The 16,867-nt window shown below is 44.4% G+C and overlaps 1 protein-coding gene across 2 annotated transcripts in view; it reads right to left on the reverse strand.

The window, feature by feature from the left end:
- The window catches only part of GPR20 (G protein-coupled receptor 20), a 44,663-nt gene extending 28,578 nt beyond the window's left edge, over nucleotides 1-16,085 (reverse strand). The window contains exon 1 of one of the 2 annotated variants that reach the window (XM_081951104.1): nucleotides 16,009-16,085. The gene's annotated coding sequence lies outside the window, so the exon portion shown is untranslated. Of the gene's footprint in view, nucleotides 1-9,721; nucleotides 9,836-16,008 lie in introns of those variants that run through there. The other variant, XM_081951105.1, reaches the window with a different exon arrangement.
- Between the last annotated feature and the right edge of the window lie 782 nt (nucleotides 16,086-16,867).

Raw genomic sequence — 16,867 nt, forward strand, 5'->3', positions numbered from 1 at the left:
GCTTCAAATGCCAGAGTTTCTGAGCCAACATTTTGGTTGCTAAGCAAGAGCATTGTTAAGTGAGTTGGCCATGCCCACCCGGTCACATGGCCTGCAAGCCACTCCCATAAAGCAGGCCACACCTACCAAAGAGGTTCTAAAAAAATTGAAACCCACCACTGAACTAGGTATTGATGGGCTGGCTGCTAAAGCAAGGTCATGGCACACACTTGAAAGTAAATCAGGAAGACTGTAATTGTGGGGGTCTGTCTGGCAAGAACAAAGAATGCTTATCAACAGGAAATATGCATGTGTAAAGCTTGTAGCAATTATGGGTAGTTGGACAACTTGCAGACTTCAGCTAAAAGTTAGGGATGGCCTACAGCAAATGTAAATTAGATAACTCCTGGGGCATTCATTAGCCAAGGCTTAGGAATAGGGACAGCTAGAGACCAATAGAACAAATTGTAGAATTATTACTAAAATGTTTATTAGATGATATTTCTTGTTATTTCACCTTGTCCCGCCTTCTCCTTTAGTGAAAATGTATAAAGCTTTCTTAATCCTTTTCCTTGGAGTCCTCCAATAAAAAGCAATCAGAAAACCTGCACCTCGTGTCTGGCGTCCATCATTGGCTTCGGCACCAGGCTCAGGCCCAAATGGGGGACAACAATATGTTTAGTCTAATGACAAGAAGGACAAGGGTTGACATGATAGCAGTCTTTCAATATCTGTCACAGAGAAGAAGAGGCCAACCTATTCTCCAAAGGATCTGAAGTCAGGAGAAGAAGTAATGGGTGGAAGATGATTATCCAATTAGGAACTAAGGAGAAATTTCCTGTCACACAGGACAATGAACTTGTCTGGCCTCCAGAGGTTGTAGGTGCTGCTTCATTGAAGATTTTGAAAGAGATTGGATAGCCATTTGCCCATAGTGTGTAGTATAAGAGCTCCAGCTTGAGGAAGGGTTGGACTAGAAGACCTTCAAGGACCCTTCCAACTCTATTATTCTATCTTCTAGGTCCCTGGGTGTTATGTGAATTTTGTTGCATGTGTATACTGTGTATATATACGTACAATGACAATAAAGTATTCTATTCTATTCTATTCTATTCTATTCTATTCTATTCTATTCTATTCTATTCTATTCTATTCTATTCTATTCTATTCTATTCTATTCTATTCTATTCTATTCTATTCTATGTCTAGGGTTGAGAAGAAGGGATTGATCTAAAGTCCCCCTTAGGAGCTTCCATGACTGAGAGTGAGAGCCAGAAACAGATGTCTCCCTGTTGCAAATCCAATAACTTCACAACTACACCTTACTACCCTGTTTCCTCGAAAACAAGACCTCCCGGATAATAAGCCCAATAAGGCCTTTGAGCGCATGAGCTAAAATAACCCCTCCCTCACAAATAAGCCCTCCCTGAAAATATTGCAACGCGGCAGCAGCCATGAGGTGACCACGCTCGCTGCCTCCTGCACCTCAAACATAATAAGACCTCCCGTAAATAAGGCCAAGTGTTTATTTGGGGGGTCAAAAGTAAATAAGACCCTGTCCTATTTTTGGGGAAACATGGTAGCTCTCTGAGAGAAAGATTATGATTAGCCCAGAGCCCCCCAGGAACCAGCTCTGCTTAAAGGAGAATTGGGAACTCCTTGTTCCTACTCTAGATCTTAACCCCTACATCACTCAGGTTCTCACATTATCCTATATAATACAAATAAAAAAAAATAACCATGCCCTTTCTTGGGATACCATTAGGGCTTTCCTGTCATGCTGTCATGCAGCCATCTTGGATTTGGTGAAAGAATCCAAGATGGCTGCATGTCAGCAACCACCATTTTGCTTTTTAAAAATCCATCCTGCGTACTTTTCCCCACAGGCTCTGCAACAGCATGTAAGGCCTGTGAGGTGATGGCAGTTGCCTACTTCATGATTAATTCATCAATGATTTGGATAAGGGAATAAATGGGGAACTCATCAAATTTGCAGATGACACCAAGCTGGCAGGAATAGCCAACACTCCAGAAGATAGGCTTAAGATACAGAAGGATCTTGACAAACTTGAACATTGGGCACTATCTAATAAAATGAAATTCAATGGTGAAAAGAGTAAGGTTCTACATTTAGGCAAGAAAAACGAAATGCACAGGTACAGTATAGGTGGTACCTTCCTCAACAGTAGTAACTGTGAAAGGGATCTTGGAGTCCTAGTGGAAAACCATTTAAATATGAGCCAGCCGTGTGCAGCAGCTGCCAAAGCAGCTGCCAAAAAAGCCAACACAGTTCTAGGCTGCATAAACAGAGGGATAGAATCCAGATCACATGAAGTGTTAATGCCACTTTATAATGCCTTGGTAAGGCCACACTTGGAATACTGCATTCAGTTTTGGTCGCCACAATGTAGAAAAGATGTGGAGTCTCTAGAAAGAGTGCAGAGAAGGGCAACAAAGAGGATTAGGGGCCTGGAGACTAAAACACATGAAGAACGGTTGCAGGAACTGGGTATGTCTAGTTTAATAGAAAGAAGGACTAGGGGAGACATGATAGCAGTCTTCCAATATCTCAGAGGTTGCCACAAAGAAGAGGGAATCAAACTATTTTTCAAGGCACCTGAGGGTAGAACAAGAAGCAATGGGTGGAAACTAATCAAGGAGAGAAGCATCTTAGGAGAAATTTCCTGACAGTTAGAACAATTAATTAGTGGAACAGAAGTTGCCTCTAGAAGTTATGAATGCCCCAACACTGGAAGTCTTTAAGAAGATGTTGGATAGCCATCTGTCTGAAACGGTATAGGGTTTCCTGCCTAAGCAGGGGGTTGGACCAGAAGACCTCCAAGGTCCCTTCCAATTCTGCTGTTGTATTGTATTGTATTGTAATTGTCCTCACTCTTAGGAAATTTTTCCTTAGTCTAACTTACTTCTCTCCTTGATCCGTTTCCATCCATTGTTTCTTGTCCTGCCATCTAGTGCTTTGGAAAATAAGTTGGCCCCTTCATTTTTGTGGGGTCAACCTATTTTCCAAAACACCAGAAGGTAAGACAAGAAACAATGCAGGGAAACTAATCATGGCATGCTAAAGGCCAAAAGGATCAAGGTAAAAAAATATATATTTACGTCTTCTCCCATGTTAACCTGTTATTATGGCTTTATTCATTTTCAATCTCCTTTCGTGGGCCGGGCACTATTTTACTAGTGTTATAGCTCTCTCTGCTGATCAAGAGAAAACCTTGCACCATTTTTTTGGGTTTCTCAATAGAAGGAAGAGCAAAAGGAAAGTGGAAACTGTTAGAATTAGGTGGAGTTGAAGATTTGAACTGGATTTTCTTTTCTTTTTTTTAACTGAGGGGAGGTGGATTTAAGGAGGAAAATCTCCCAGTGATAGACACTTTTTGGGTGAAACTCTGGGAGATAAAAGTCCCAAAGTTTGTAGGGGCCACTGATTTGGACAAGCAAGGAATACAGAAACACCAAAGATATACTAGATGAAGTAGGCATTGAGTATCTCACCTGTTCTCTTCATTTTACAAAATAAGGGCCGCACGCTTATAGGGAAAAGTGAGGGAAGGTTGATATAGGTCAGTGATGGTTAATATTTTCCGGACTGCGTGCCCAAAGTATGCATGCGTGCGCACCAGAACCCCCAAAATGCAATGCCTGTACATCCCTCGCATGTGCGCCACCCCCACGCATGCATATGTGCCCCCCCGTGCATGCACACACGGGCCCCTGCATGTGCCCCGCCCACCGTGCATGCATGGCAGACATCTGAAGACCAGCTGGCTGGTAGGAGGTGCATGCAAATGCATGGCAAACCTGAACTGGGGCAAATAGCTCACGGAGAGGGCACCGCCTGCTACGTCTGGAATGCATGCCATAGGTTCACCATCACAGATGTAGGTCAATAAGAATGCAACAAATCACACATGCACGACGATTGCAAACGTTCGAGTTAACGCATGGAGCTTGGATGTGAGATTAGAATAGTATTCCACTTTCTTTCTTTTTAGTCGTTTATTTATACATTTTCATTTAACATACATATGTTCTTTGTGATCAGCGTATTGTCTGGGTCAATTTGCTTACATCATAATATCTTTCCAGCTCCTAATTTCTACCTCTGTTATCCAGCCATGTATAGAATAAGTCTAGGCAGGGGGTTGGACTAGAAGACCTCTAAGGTCCCTTCCAACTCTATTATTCTACTCTTTTCTATTATCTTTTATCAGTCTATCCATTTCTGCAGTTTAATTTTTTCTCTCAGTGTTTCCTCATTTTTCCAATACTGTCCAAATACAATTCTTGCTGCCGTCAAAACATGCAATACTAAATGAAAATCCCTCTTATTATATTTTTCTGTACTATACCTGTTAGGGATGTAACCCTAGGCTTGGCTTGCCAATGTTTATAAGCTATGATTACTTTACTGTTACTTTAAATGCTTAATAGATGTAATTGGTTTGTTACCTCAAGCAGCTATAAGAGGGAGCCAGAATGGCTGTTAGATCTCTCTTTCTCTCTCTGTTTGCTAGAAGCTGGTTGGTGTATTTTGAGGTATTGTGGTTTGCAACTGTTTAGCTATACTTTGTGTGTTAGACTGAGAATATCTGATAACTGAATTACTGGACCGTGTATGACTTGGACTGTAAACTGAACTCTGAATACCTCTATATTTCTACATAGTAAACTACTATATTTTTATACTATTCAGTGTCTCTGTATGCTGGTTTGTGCGTCTTATTCCATATCACTCTCATTACGCTTCTCTGCATACTCGCTCTTCTAACGGAGAGCTTAATTACTTAACAATACCTAACAAAAAATGTTTCTGGCTTATAATCTATATGTAGCTTTAGTATTTTTTCTTACCATGTGTGCATTTTTGTCCAATATTTCTTTGCATTCACACATGTCCACCATAGTATTAGTAGTATTAGTAGTAGTAACCCGGTAGTATTCAACTTTTTAATTAACTGTTTAGTCCATTAATTTATTAATGCATTCGTTCATTAATTCATTGATATTCACTAACTTCACTAACATTCAGTAATTCACTAATAAATTAATTTATTAATAAGTTAGTTCACTAATTAACTGTTCAAAGAGATTCAACAGTTAACCAGTAGAAGAAATTGGCTTTGGAAGTTGGGAATATCCCATCAACTGGAGGCTTTTAAGAAGAGACTGGACAGCCATTTATCAGAAATAATCTAAGTCTCTTCCGAGAGCAGCGGGTTGGACTAGATGACCTCCAAGGTCCCTTCCAACTCTGTTACAATTCCTTGGTATTTTTCAACCTGAACAACTTTAAGATGGGTGGACTTCACTTCCCAAATCTGTCTGGGGAATTCTGGGAGTTGAAGTCCTCACATCTTAAAAGTTGCCAAGGCTGAAAAACACTGGATTAAAAGACGTAACTTGGCATATATACATAGGATTAAACAGTATATTTTGGATGTTCATTAGTAGTAAATAAATAGAGAAATGTATCTTGTTGAGGCCTTTGAGGTGAGGAGAGGCCAGGCAAGGCGCCCCTTGAAGTGAGTGATGTCAAGTTGGCCACACCAACCAGCTAGGCCCACCCGGTCACATGACCAACAAGCCACACCCACCCAGTCACATGACCAGCATGCCACACCCACCCAGTCACATGACCAGCATGCCGCACCCACCCAGTCACATGACCAACATGCCACACCCACCCAGTTACATGACCAACACGCCACACCCACCAAACAAGCCACGCCCACAGAACCAATAGTAAAAAAATTCTGAAACCCACCCCTGGCAACTTAGTTCATCTTCCTTTCTTTCAAAATTAGAATATCTTTCTAAGAAATATTTGACACTCGCTCTAGAACTCCCTGGAAATCACACACCATTGCTGCTGACCTCTCTCCAAAGCACATCAAAGCACAACTTAATTTCCCGGCAATCACCGACAAAAATGATTGTCTTCTTTCGCAGATCAGTTACAGCCAAAGCCAACTCTACCCTCCCGGAGGCTTTGTAAATGGAATTTCTTCTAACAGTCTCCTGCAAAAATCCACTTAAAACACTTCTTCCTGCGTCCATCACTCAGTAATTAAGCTTTGCTGCCTCCATGGCCCAGATTGTTGGGGGCAAATATGCTGACTCCATAAACCACTTAGAGAGGAGCGTAAAACACTGTGAAGTGGTACAAGAGTCTAAATGCTATTGCTAATATTACAGAGGTTTTTCAGGTGCCCACAAGAGTGCAGGATTAGGTCCTAGGACATGGAGAAGAAGCGAGAGGACCTTGTGGTGATTTGTTTCTTTAGGTATTATTCACACTAGAGAATAGAATATAAATTTGACTGAACTTTGACTGAAGCTGCAACCTAAAGAATGGCTGTCCATCTTCCCTCTGTCAAAATAGCTTTGCAACGGTGCACTGATGACGTTACCTAGTTTGGTAATGAAACATCTTCAAGGAAACCACTATGCTCAGAGAGCACCAAGGGACCCACAATCCTCCTTCTCTTTCTCTTTCCCCTCCTCCTCCTCCTCCTCCTCCTCCTCCTCCTCCTCCTCCTCCTCCTCCTCCTCCTCCTCCTCCTCCTCCACCTCCCCTCTCGCAAACAGCACTCCTTCTAGCACTGATGTCATGACCTAGTTTGGTAATGAAACATCTGCAAGAAAACCACCAAGCTCAGAGAGCACCAAGGACCCCACATTCCTCCTCCTCCTCCTCCTCCTCCTCCTCCTCCTCCTCCTCCTCTTATCCTCCTCCTCTCCTCTCGCAAACAGCACTCCTTCTAGCACTGATGATGTGACCTAGTTTGGTAATGAAACATCTTCAAGGAAACCACTATGCTCAGAGAGCACCAAGGGACCCACAATCCTCCTTCTTCTCTTTCTCTTCCTCCTCCTCCTCCTCCTCCTCCTCCTCCTCCTCCTCCTCCTCCTCCTCCTCCTCCTCCTCCTCCCCCCCTCTCACAAACAGCACTCCTTCTAGCATCGATGACGTTACCTAGTTTGGTAATGAAACATCTGCAAAAAAACCACCAAGCTCAGAGAGCACCAAGGAGCCCACAATCCTCCTCCTCCTCCTCCTCCTCCTCCTCCTCCTCCTCCTCCTCCTCCTCCTCCTCCTCCTCCTCCTCCTCCTCCACTTATCCTCCTCCTCCTCCTCCTCTCCTCTCGCAAACAGCACTCCTTCTAGCACTGATGATGTGACCTAGTTTGGTAATGAAACATCTGCAAGAAAACCACCAAGCTCAGAGAGCACCAAGGACCAAAGAATCCTCCCCCTCCTCCCTGCAACCCCTAACATCAAGGACGCAAAGGTCTTCCACCTCTTCTTCTGCCCTCCCGTGTGAAAAAGAGTCCTGTCAGGTTTTTTGGTACTGTTGTAACCTCAAACAGTCACTACGTACGAACAAAGAACTGATGTACAGTAAGCCAAGGACTACCTGTAAATTGAACTTCGTAGGAAGCGGCTGGAAATCCTTTTAGCAAACAGGGAATTGTTCTTCAGTCCTTGACAATTTCAGTAGGCATATCATGACTGGGGGAAAAAAACCCTCTATTTTTTGCTAGCACAATACATCACCTTGCTGGCGTTCACACTCAGTTTCTGGAGAAGAATACATCACTAACTGCCTTACTGTGATGGTATCCAGCCACAGATAAGGAATGTACAGTAGTGAGATGCCAGTCTATAATAAATTGAGAAGACATAAAGTTTCCCCATGAGAAAAGAAGGTCTAGGGGTGGGGTGGGGGGGTATGATAGCAATATTCCCAATATTTGAGGGACACAAAGAAGAGGCGGCCAACCTATTGTCCAAAGCACCAGAAGGCAACACAAGAAGCCATGGATGGAAACCAATCAACCTAGAGGAGCAACCTAGAATTAAGGAGAAACTTCCTAACATTAGAACAATTAACCAGTGGAACAGAAGTTGCCTCCAGAAGTTGTGGGTGCTCCATCACTGGAGGTTTTTAAGAAGAGACTGGATAGTCACTTGTCTGAAATGGTATAGGGTCTCCTGCTTGAGCAGAGGGTTGGACTAGAAGACCTCCAGGGTCCCTTCCAGCTCTATTCTGATTGATTATCTGGAATATTTATAGAACTTGCTAGTCATTCTTATACTGCATAGATGTAAATTTGCAAGTAACCCAAATAAAGAATATTTGGAGAATAGCTTGGCCCCCCTCTTCTTTGTGGCAGCCCCTCAAATATCAGAACACTTCTATCATGTCTCCCCAGTCCTTCTTTTCATTACATTAGACATGCCCAGTTCCTGCAACCGTTCTTTGCATGTTTTAGCTTCCAGTCCCCTAATCATCTTGGTTGCTCTTCTCTGCACTCTTTCTAGAGTCTCCACATCTTTTTTTTTTTTTTTTACATCGTGGCGACTAAAACTGGATGCAGTATTCCAAGTGTGGCCTTACCAAGGCCTTATAAAGTGGTATTAACACTTGATGTGAGCTTTAGAATTTAGAATGGAATGAATGAGCTGGAAGGCACCTTGGAGGTCTTCTATCCAGGCCCCTGCTCAAGCAGGAGACCCTATACCATTTCAGATAAGCAACTGTCTAATAGTCTCTTCTTAAAAACATCCATGATTCTTCTATCCCTCTGTTAATGCAGCCTAGAACTGTGTTGGCTTTTTGGGGGCAGCTGCCGCCATGTTTAGAATAACAGAGTTGGAAGGGAACTTGGAGGTCTTCTAGTCCAACCCCCTGCTCAGGCAGGAAACTCTATACCATTTCAGATAAATGTTGTCCCATCTCTTCTTAAAAACTTAAATTTCCTGACAGTTAGAATAATTAACCTGTGGAAGGGTTACGACTCACCAGCCTGAAACCTTCTCACCTACCTTTCCAGCTATAGAGAACTGAGTTTCTTTCATGGGCAAACATGAGCTGTAGCAGCTCCTGGTATCTCCAGAGTTTTTCCATGCAGTGGAAGTAAAATTAGGTAGCCCTATTCAGATTAAGGGCGCACTGGCTCAGAGTCTAAGATGCTGAGCTTGTCGATCAGAAAGGTCGACAGTTCGGTGGTTCGAATCCCTAGTGTTGCATAATGGAGTGAGCTCTTGTTACTTGTCCCAGCTTTTGCCAACCTAGCCGTTCGAAAGCACGTAAAGAATGCAAGTAGAAAAATAGGAACCACCTTTGGTGGGAAGGTAACAGCGTTCCGTGCGCCTTTAGCGTTGAGTCATGCCGGCCACATGGCCACGGAGATGTCTTCGGACAGCGCTGGCTCTTTGGCTTTGAAACGGAGATGAACACTGCCCCCTAGAGTCGGGAACGACTGGCACATATGTGCGAGGGGAACCTTTACCTTTACCTGTATCCAGATTTCCTGGAACTGATTGCTACTTGGGGCCTTGGAGAGTTTTTAAACCCCAAATCCAACCTGTGTGATTCTCTCTGTTTACAGCTAGTCCTCAACTTTGCAACCATTTGTTTAGTGACCGTCCTTAGTTATAACGGCACTGAAAAAAGGAACTTATGACCCTTGTTCACCCTTATGACCGTTGCAGCATTCCCAATGGTCATCTGATTAAAATTCAGGCACAATTGGCCTCATATTTATGACGGTGGCACTGTGTCCTGGGATCATGTGATCCCCTTTTGCGACCTGCTGGCAAGAAAAGTTCACGGGGAAGCTGGATTCATCAGACAGTTGTGCTACCAATGTATCAACGGCAGGGATTCACTTAACAACGGTGTCAAGAAAGGTCATCACATGGGGCAACACTCACCGAACAACTGTCTCAATTAACAACAGAAATGTGGGGATCTGTTGTGGCCGTACGTCGAGGACTATCCACGCTCTCTTTATCAATCTTCTCTTTTTATCTACGCGGAGGCCGACCAGCCAATCCTGCAGGCCGATGAGAACAGGAGTTATGCAAAAACCTGCCTCATGCTTTATGGCATTTATGGCATGTATGGCATTCGTCCCTGCTGATCCAGTTCTACAGAGGAATGATTGATTTTGTCATCTGTACCTCTATAACTGTCTGGTTTGGCTCTGCAACCCAACAAGGCAGAGACTGACTTCAGAGGAGAATCAGAACTGCAGAAAAAAAACAATGGCTACCAACCTGCCTTCCATCGAGGTCTTGTATACTGCATGAGTCAAAAAGAGGGCTGTGAAAATATCTACAGACCCCTCACATCCTGGTCATAAATTGTTTCAACTCCTACCCTCAAAATGACTCTATAGAGCACTGCAAGACAAGTAAACACAAGGACAGTTTTTCCCTGAACGCCATCACTCTGCTAAACAAATAATTCCCTCAAGACTGTCAAACTATTCACTAAGGCTGCATTGCTATTACTATTAGTCTTCTCATCCTTCCTATCACCCATCTCCTCCCACCTATGACTGCAGGACGGTAACTTTATTGCTTGCATCCTTACGATTTATATTGATTGTTTCCTGATTGCTTATTTGTATCCTATCATTAAGTGTTGTACCTTATGATTCTTGACAAACGTATCTTGTCTTTTTATGCACACTGAGAGCATATGCATCAAAGACAAATTCCTTGTGTGCCCAATCACACTTGGCCAATAAAGAATTCTATTCTATTCCATTCCATTCCATTCTATTCCCATATTTTCTATTCTATTCTATTTATTCTACTCTACTCTACTCTACTCTACTCTACTCTACTCTACTCTACTCTACTCTACTCTACTCCATTCCATTCCATTCCATTCCATTCCATTCCATTCCATTCTATTCTATTCTATTCTATTCTATTCTATTCTATTCTATTCTGGATAAAGCGATGCTCTCACTCTGTCCATCTGGCTGACCACAGTTGTATAACTGCCCTCTTCCCTGGCCACATACATGACATGAACTGTGTGGGGAGGGACTCGTGCCAGCCCTTTATCTTGCTAACTGAAGGTCAGTAGAAACTGGAGTCGGAATTTATGAATTTTTGATGGGAAGCCTGTAGATTGTAAAGCAGGGGGCCAGGCAGCAGCAGCAGCATCTCATCCTGGATGGCTTACATAGTTTTGCAAATAAATATTCTGTTTTGGTCCACCATGATGCAAAAAAAAATATGTGGAGACTCTAGAAAGAGCGCAGAGAAGAGCAACAAAGAGGATTAGGGGACTGGAGATTAAAACATATGAAGAACAGTTGCAGGAACTGGGTATGTCTAATTTAATGAAAAGAAGGACTAGGGGAGACATGATAGCAGTGTTCCAATATCTCAGGGGTTGCCACAAAGAAGAGGGAGTCAAACTATTCTCCAAAGCACCTGAGGGCAGGACAAGAAGCAACAGATGGCAACTAATCAAGGAGAGAAGCAACTTAGAACTGAGGAGAAATTTCCTGACAGTAGAATTAACCAGTGGAACAGACTGCCTTCAGAAGTTGTGGGTGGAAGCTTTCAAGAAAAGACTGGATAGCCATTTGTTCAGAGTCTCCTGCTTGAGCAGGGGGTTGGATTAGAAGACCTCCAAGGTCCCTTCCGACTCTATTATTCTATTCTGTCTCCTGTTTCAAGGACTGGGACATTCAAGCATATTTAGCTGATAACACGGGCCTGCATGCAATCTTCAAAATTGGAATTAATACAGAGACAGACTGGGACATGTAACCTTAGCTATGGGTTGAAATAAAATCTCTCTGTGTGTGTCTTTCTTTCTGTCTCTCTCTCTCTCTGTTTCTGTCTCACTCTCTCTGTCTCACTCTCTCTGTCTTTCTATCTCTCTTTCTCTGTATATATGTGTGTGTGTGAGAGAGAGAGAGAGACAGAGACACAGAGAGAAAGAGTGGGACACACAGAGAGAAACAGTGAGTGAGTGAGAGAGACAGAGACAAGCAGACAGACAGAGAGACAAAGAGAGAGAAATACAGAGAGACAGAGACAGAGAGAGTGAGCTAGAGAGAGAGAAGGGAGAGAAGAGAGACAGAAAGACAGAGAAACACAGAGAGACAGAGCGAGTAAGATAGAGAGTGAGATTGAGAGAGAGAGACAGAAGATAAGAGACGGAAAGACACACACAAAGAGAGACAGAGAGAGCGAGATAGAGAGACAGAGAGACAGAGAAAGATACCGTGTTTCCCCGAAAATACGACATGTCCTCATAATAAGTTCATGCCACATTTTTCTGGTGGGCAAAACTATAAGCCCTCCCCTGTAAATAAGCCCCTTGGACAACCCTCCACCTCCGGCCAGGCAGAGCGCCCTTCACCAACCTAGCAGTATCCCGAAGATGCCAAGCCGCGGGAACCTGGGGGGAGGCAAAGGTGATCGTGTTGCTTGGTGCCTTTGGGCTACTGCTAGGTTGGTGAGCAGCACTGTGCCCAGCTGAAGAGAGGGGTTTCCGGGTGGCCCGCTCACTTGCGAGCGGGCTCCCAAAGAGCCGGGCACAGCCTCAGGGGCAAACGGTTGTGTTTCAGCACAACACAACAGCCATGAAGCGACCACGCTCACAAGCAGCCACCTGGCAAGCCCCCTTTCTAGCTGGGCACAGTGCCATTCACTGACCTAGGGGTATCGCCAAGCCGCGTGAGCACCTGTTCGACATCGCCTGACTCCCGCGACTTGGCGCCTTCAAAATGCCAGTGAATGGTGCTCTACACGGCTGGAGAGGGGAGTTGCATGAGCAACTATTCTGCTCTTGTGTCTCCAAGCCTCATGATGCCCTGGCCCAGCTCTCCCTGCAGAGCCAGGGCACTTCCGCTGCCGCCACCACCGCTATCCCAGCATGGCGTTTTTGGCGACTTCCAAAACGAGTCTTCTAACAGTGGCCGCTTTGAGCGTACACTCTAAGGTTGTGGGCCAGCTGCCGGCAGAGCATATAACCATAGAGCGTACGCCCAGAGCAGCCACTGCAAAAGACTCGGTTTGGAAGCCGCTGAAAAAGCCATGCTGGGATGGTGGCGGTGGCGGTGGCAGTGGAGGTGCCCTGGCTCTGCAGGGAGACCTGAGCCAGGGCATCGTGAGGCTGGGAGGCGTGTGAGCAAGAGCGGAACAGCCACTCGCGCAACCCCCTCTCCAGCCGTGCAGAGCGCCACTCACTGCCATTTTGAAGGTGCCAAGCCGCGGGAGCCACTGGCGGCAAACAGGCGCTCACGCGGCTTGGCGATACCCCTAGGTCAGTGAATGGCGCTTTGATCGGCTGCAAAGGGGGTTTGCCGGGTGGCTGCTCGTGAGCGTGATCGCTTCATGGCTGTTGTGTTGCGCTGCTGCAACAGCACAACACAGCCATTCGCCCCTGAGGCTGTGCCCGGCTTTTTGGGAGCCCCCTCGCAAGAGAGCAGCTGCCCCGCAACCCCAAAACAATAAACCCTTCCCTCATAATAAAGCCCAAGCCATATTTAGTGGGTAAAAAGAAAATAAGTCCCTGTCTTATTTTTGGGGAAACACGAGAGAGAGAGAGAGAGAGAGAGACAGAGACAGAGAGAGAGAGAGACAGAGACAGAGAGACAGAGAGACAGAGTGAGAGAGAGACAGAGAGACAGAGAGACAGAGAGAGTCAGTGTGTGTGTGTGTGAGAGAGAGAGACAGAGAGAGTCAGAGTGTGTGTGTGTGAGAGAGAGAGAGAGAAGGGGGGGGAGAACCACAACTTTAAGGAAACAATGTGCCACTGGAGGCTGCTTTGGCCGTGGGTCCTTCCAGGGAAGCTCCGTTTCCCTTTCATCTGCAGAGGTGGTCTGTGGATGGTCCCACAGGTGGGGGACCTCAGGTGATGCACACGGCATCTCAGCCAGGAGAGGATGGAAGAAGTCAATGGCCACCACTTCCTTCCCTTTTTAGGTGCACCTTGCACATCATGCAATGGTGCCCATCATCCAGGCTTTTTGGGGGACAAGTACCTTCAGTACCTTCAGTAATCACTCCCGTCAACCAGAATTTCCACAGCTCCTCCATACCTAAGCGAGAGGAAGATATAGATATCTCCATACCTCCCTAAAGAGACACGGCGGCTCAATGGATAAGACGCTGAGCTTGTCGATCAGAAAGGTTGGCAGTTCGGCGGTTCGAATCCCTAGCGCCGTGTAATGGCGTGAGCTCCCATGGCTTGTCCCAGCTTCTGCCAACCTAGCAGTTTGAAAGCATGTAAAAAATGCATGTAGAAAAATAGGAGCCACCTTTGGTGGGAAGGGAACAGCATTCCATGTGCCTAGAACAATTAGCACATATGTGCGAAGGGAACATTTACCTTTACCTATATTTCCCTATCCATATTCCATCTGCATGTGATAGACTGGATATGTCTAGTTTAATGAAGAGAGGGACTAGGGGTGACATGATAACAGCCTTCCAATATTGGAGGGGCTTTCTCAGAGAGGAAGGGGACGACTAATTTTCCAAAGCAGGAGAAGAAGCAATTGATGGAAACTAATCAAGAAGAGAAGCAACCTAGAATTAAGGAGAAACGTCCTAGCAGTTAGAACAATGAACCAGTGGAACGATTTGCCTCCAGAAGTTGCAAATGCTCCATCGCTGGGTTTTTTTAAAGAAGAGATTGTCTGAAATGGTACATAAGGTTTCCTGCTTGAGCAGGGGGGGGGGGTTGGACTAGAAGACCTCCAAGGTCCCTTCCAACTCTGTTCTTCTGTAACATCGCTCTTCTTTGAAACCTTTTCAACACAATATTTCCAGTACTTGTTGGCCGATCATTTGGATATTTGTTGACAAGAGAATTTCTAGACAAAATGTTTTTAAACTCACTCTTGCCATTTTGACCCTTAATGCCCTGGAGAAAGGAATTAGCTTTTGATTTACTCAATCGCCTTCTTTCCATAGCCTAAGACCCAGGTGGATGCAGACTTTTCACCGTCAACGTTCATGGACGCATATTTTCAAGACATTGAATTGTGACCCCATTCCAGAAATAAAGTTCATGTCACCCATAAGAGCCTCTTTCATCTCCTTCAACAATCACCCGAGGTTCCAGTTTTATCTTGCAGAAAAAGCAAGGCTTTTTCAGATCCCACTGCCGGTGAATTTTTGAATTTCCCCCCCGAATCTGAGCGACTTTGCCATCTATTTACAGTGCAAATGAAACAACCAAACTTTTCTCGGCATCCACAAAAGTCAATTGCCAGGAAATCTACTGGCAGAGAAGCTAAAACTTCAGGAATGAGGGCTCGGATTATGCTATTCTCTGCCCTTTGCATTTTCTGAGGTTTCCCGCCATGGAGACATTTCCACGGACTCAATCTTTTCAAGCCACGGCACCTAAAAGACAATCAGTAGGTGTCCTGCAGTCCCTACTTCATCCCAAACTCAGATGCCTTCTTAGAATTTGCTGGTCCTCATGGATAATATGATGATAAGACTGAGAGAGTCTTCCTTATTCCTCTTTCATTCTTTTTCTTTCTTTCTTTCTTTTTCTTTCTTCTCTCTCCCTTTTTCCTTTTCTCTCTTCTTTCTCTCCCTCTCCCCCTCTTTCTACCTCTATTTCCCTCTTATTCTCTCTCTCCCTCCCTCTCTCCCTCCCCCTCCCTCCTTCCCTCCGTCTGCCTTTCTTTCTTTCTTTCTTTCTTTCTTTCTTTCTTTCTTTCTTTTTCTTCTCTCCCTTTCTTCTTTTATTCTTCTTTTCTCTTCTTTCTTTTTCTTTCTTCTTTCCTATCTCTATTTTCCTCTTATTCTCACTCCCCCTCTTTCTTTCTTTCTTTCTTTCTTTCTTTCTTTCTTTCTTTCTTTCTTTCTTTCTTTTTCTTCTCTCCCTTTCTTCTTTTATTCTTCTTTTCTCTTCTTTCTCTTTCTTTCTTCTTTCCTATCTCTATTTTCCTCTTATTCTCACTCCCCCCTCTTTCTTTCTTTCTTTCTTTCTTTCTTTCTTTCTTTCTTTCTTTCTTTCTTTCTTTCTTTTTTCCCCCTCTTATTCTCTCTCCCCCTCTCTTTTATTCTTTTTCCTTTTTTCTTTCTTTCTTTCTTTCTTTCTTTCTCTCTCTCTTCTCCTCTTATTCTCTCTCTCATTCTCTCTCTCTCTCTTTCCTTTTTTTTTACACTGTGCTCCCATTCTCTTGTGCCAACGCCACTTCCCATCACCCCAAAATCCTTACCTGCCTGTTCCCCTGGGCTGAAGAAACTCCGATACGGATCCTCCGTCCAGATTGAAGATCAACCAGCAGTAACTCTCGTAACTCCGGAGGGCTAAATCAATCTTTGAGCAGGGAAGCTTTGGGGTTTACTTTGAGATTGACGTCAGAGTGCTTTTTCCAGCATCCAAATTTTTTTGGCAAAAGGCAGGAAGGGAAGTAGACTCATGCCCTGCTTTAAAGCTGTCCTTATGACTGGGAAAATATTGGACTGCCAGAGCGTGTCTCCAGTAAATAGCCGCTGTAATGGCCCATTTATATCTGTCCTGATTTACGGATGGCACCTTTTTTGCTCTTCATTGGGAGGGAATTCAGGCATAAGGGTTTATGGGCCATTGACTTTTACAAGGATGAGTTTAACTAGGAAATCATTGTGTAGCTTTTCAGAACATTTTGTAAACTCTCTCAGAAAAAAAAATCTGGCCAAGGCATGGGTCAGAGGAGGGCAGCCATGGGCTATTCGGAGGATTTATGTCTTGGCTTCGTGGAGAATAGTTAAAGCAAGTGAGTCTTTTTTTAGCTTAGGAAAAAAGGAATTCTCAGAAGGAACATAGTAAAGCTTGTAAAATGAGACTCCAGGGAGAAAATGGAGAAGGAAGGAAGGAAGGAAAAAAGGAAAGGAAGGAAGGAAGGAAGGAAGGAAAGAGGAAATGATAAGGACAGACGGTGGAAAGAAAAAAGGAATGAAGAAAGGAAAAGAGGAGGGAGGGAGGAAGAAAAAAGGGAGGGAGAAAGGGAGGTGGGAAGAAATGGAGAAAGGAAAGGAATGGGAGGAAAAAGAGAGAGAGAGAGATGAAAGGAGAGAAGGGGAGGGAGCGAGGGA

Source organism: Natrix helvetica (assembly GCF_964273705.1).
Source record: "Natrix helvetica genome assembly, chromosome: 4".
NCBI lineage: Eukaryota > Metazoa > Chordata > Lepidosauria > Squamata > Natricidae > Natrix > Natrix helvetica.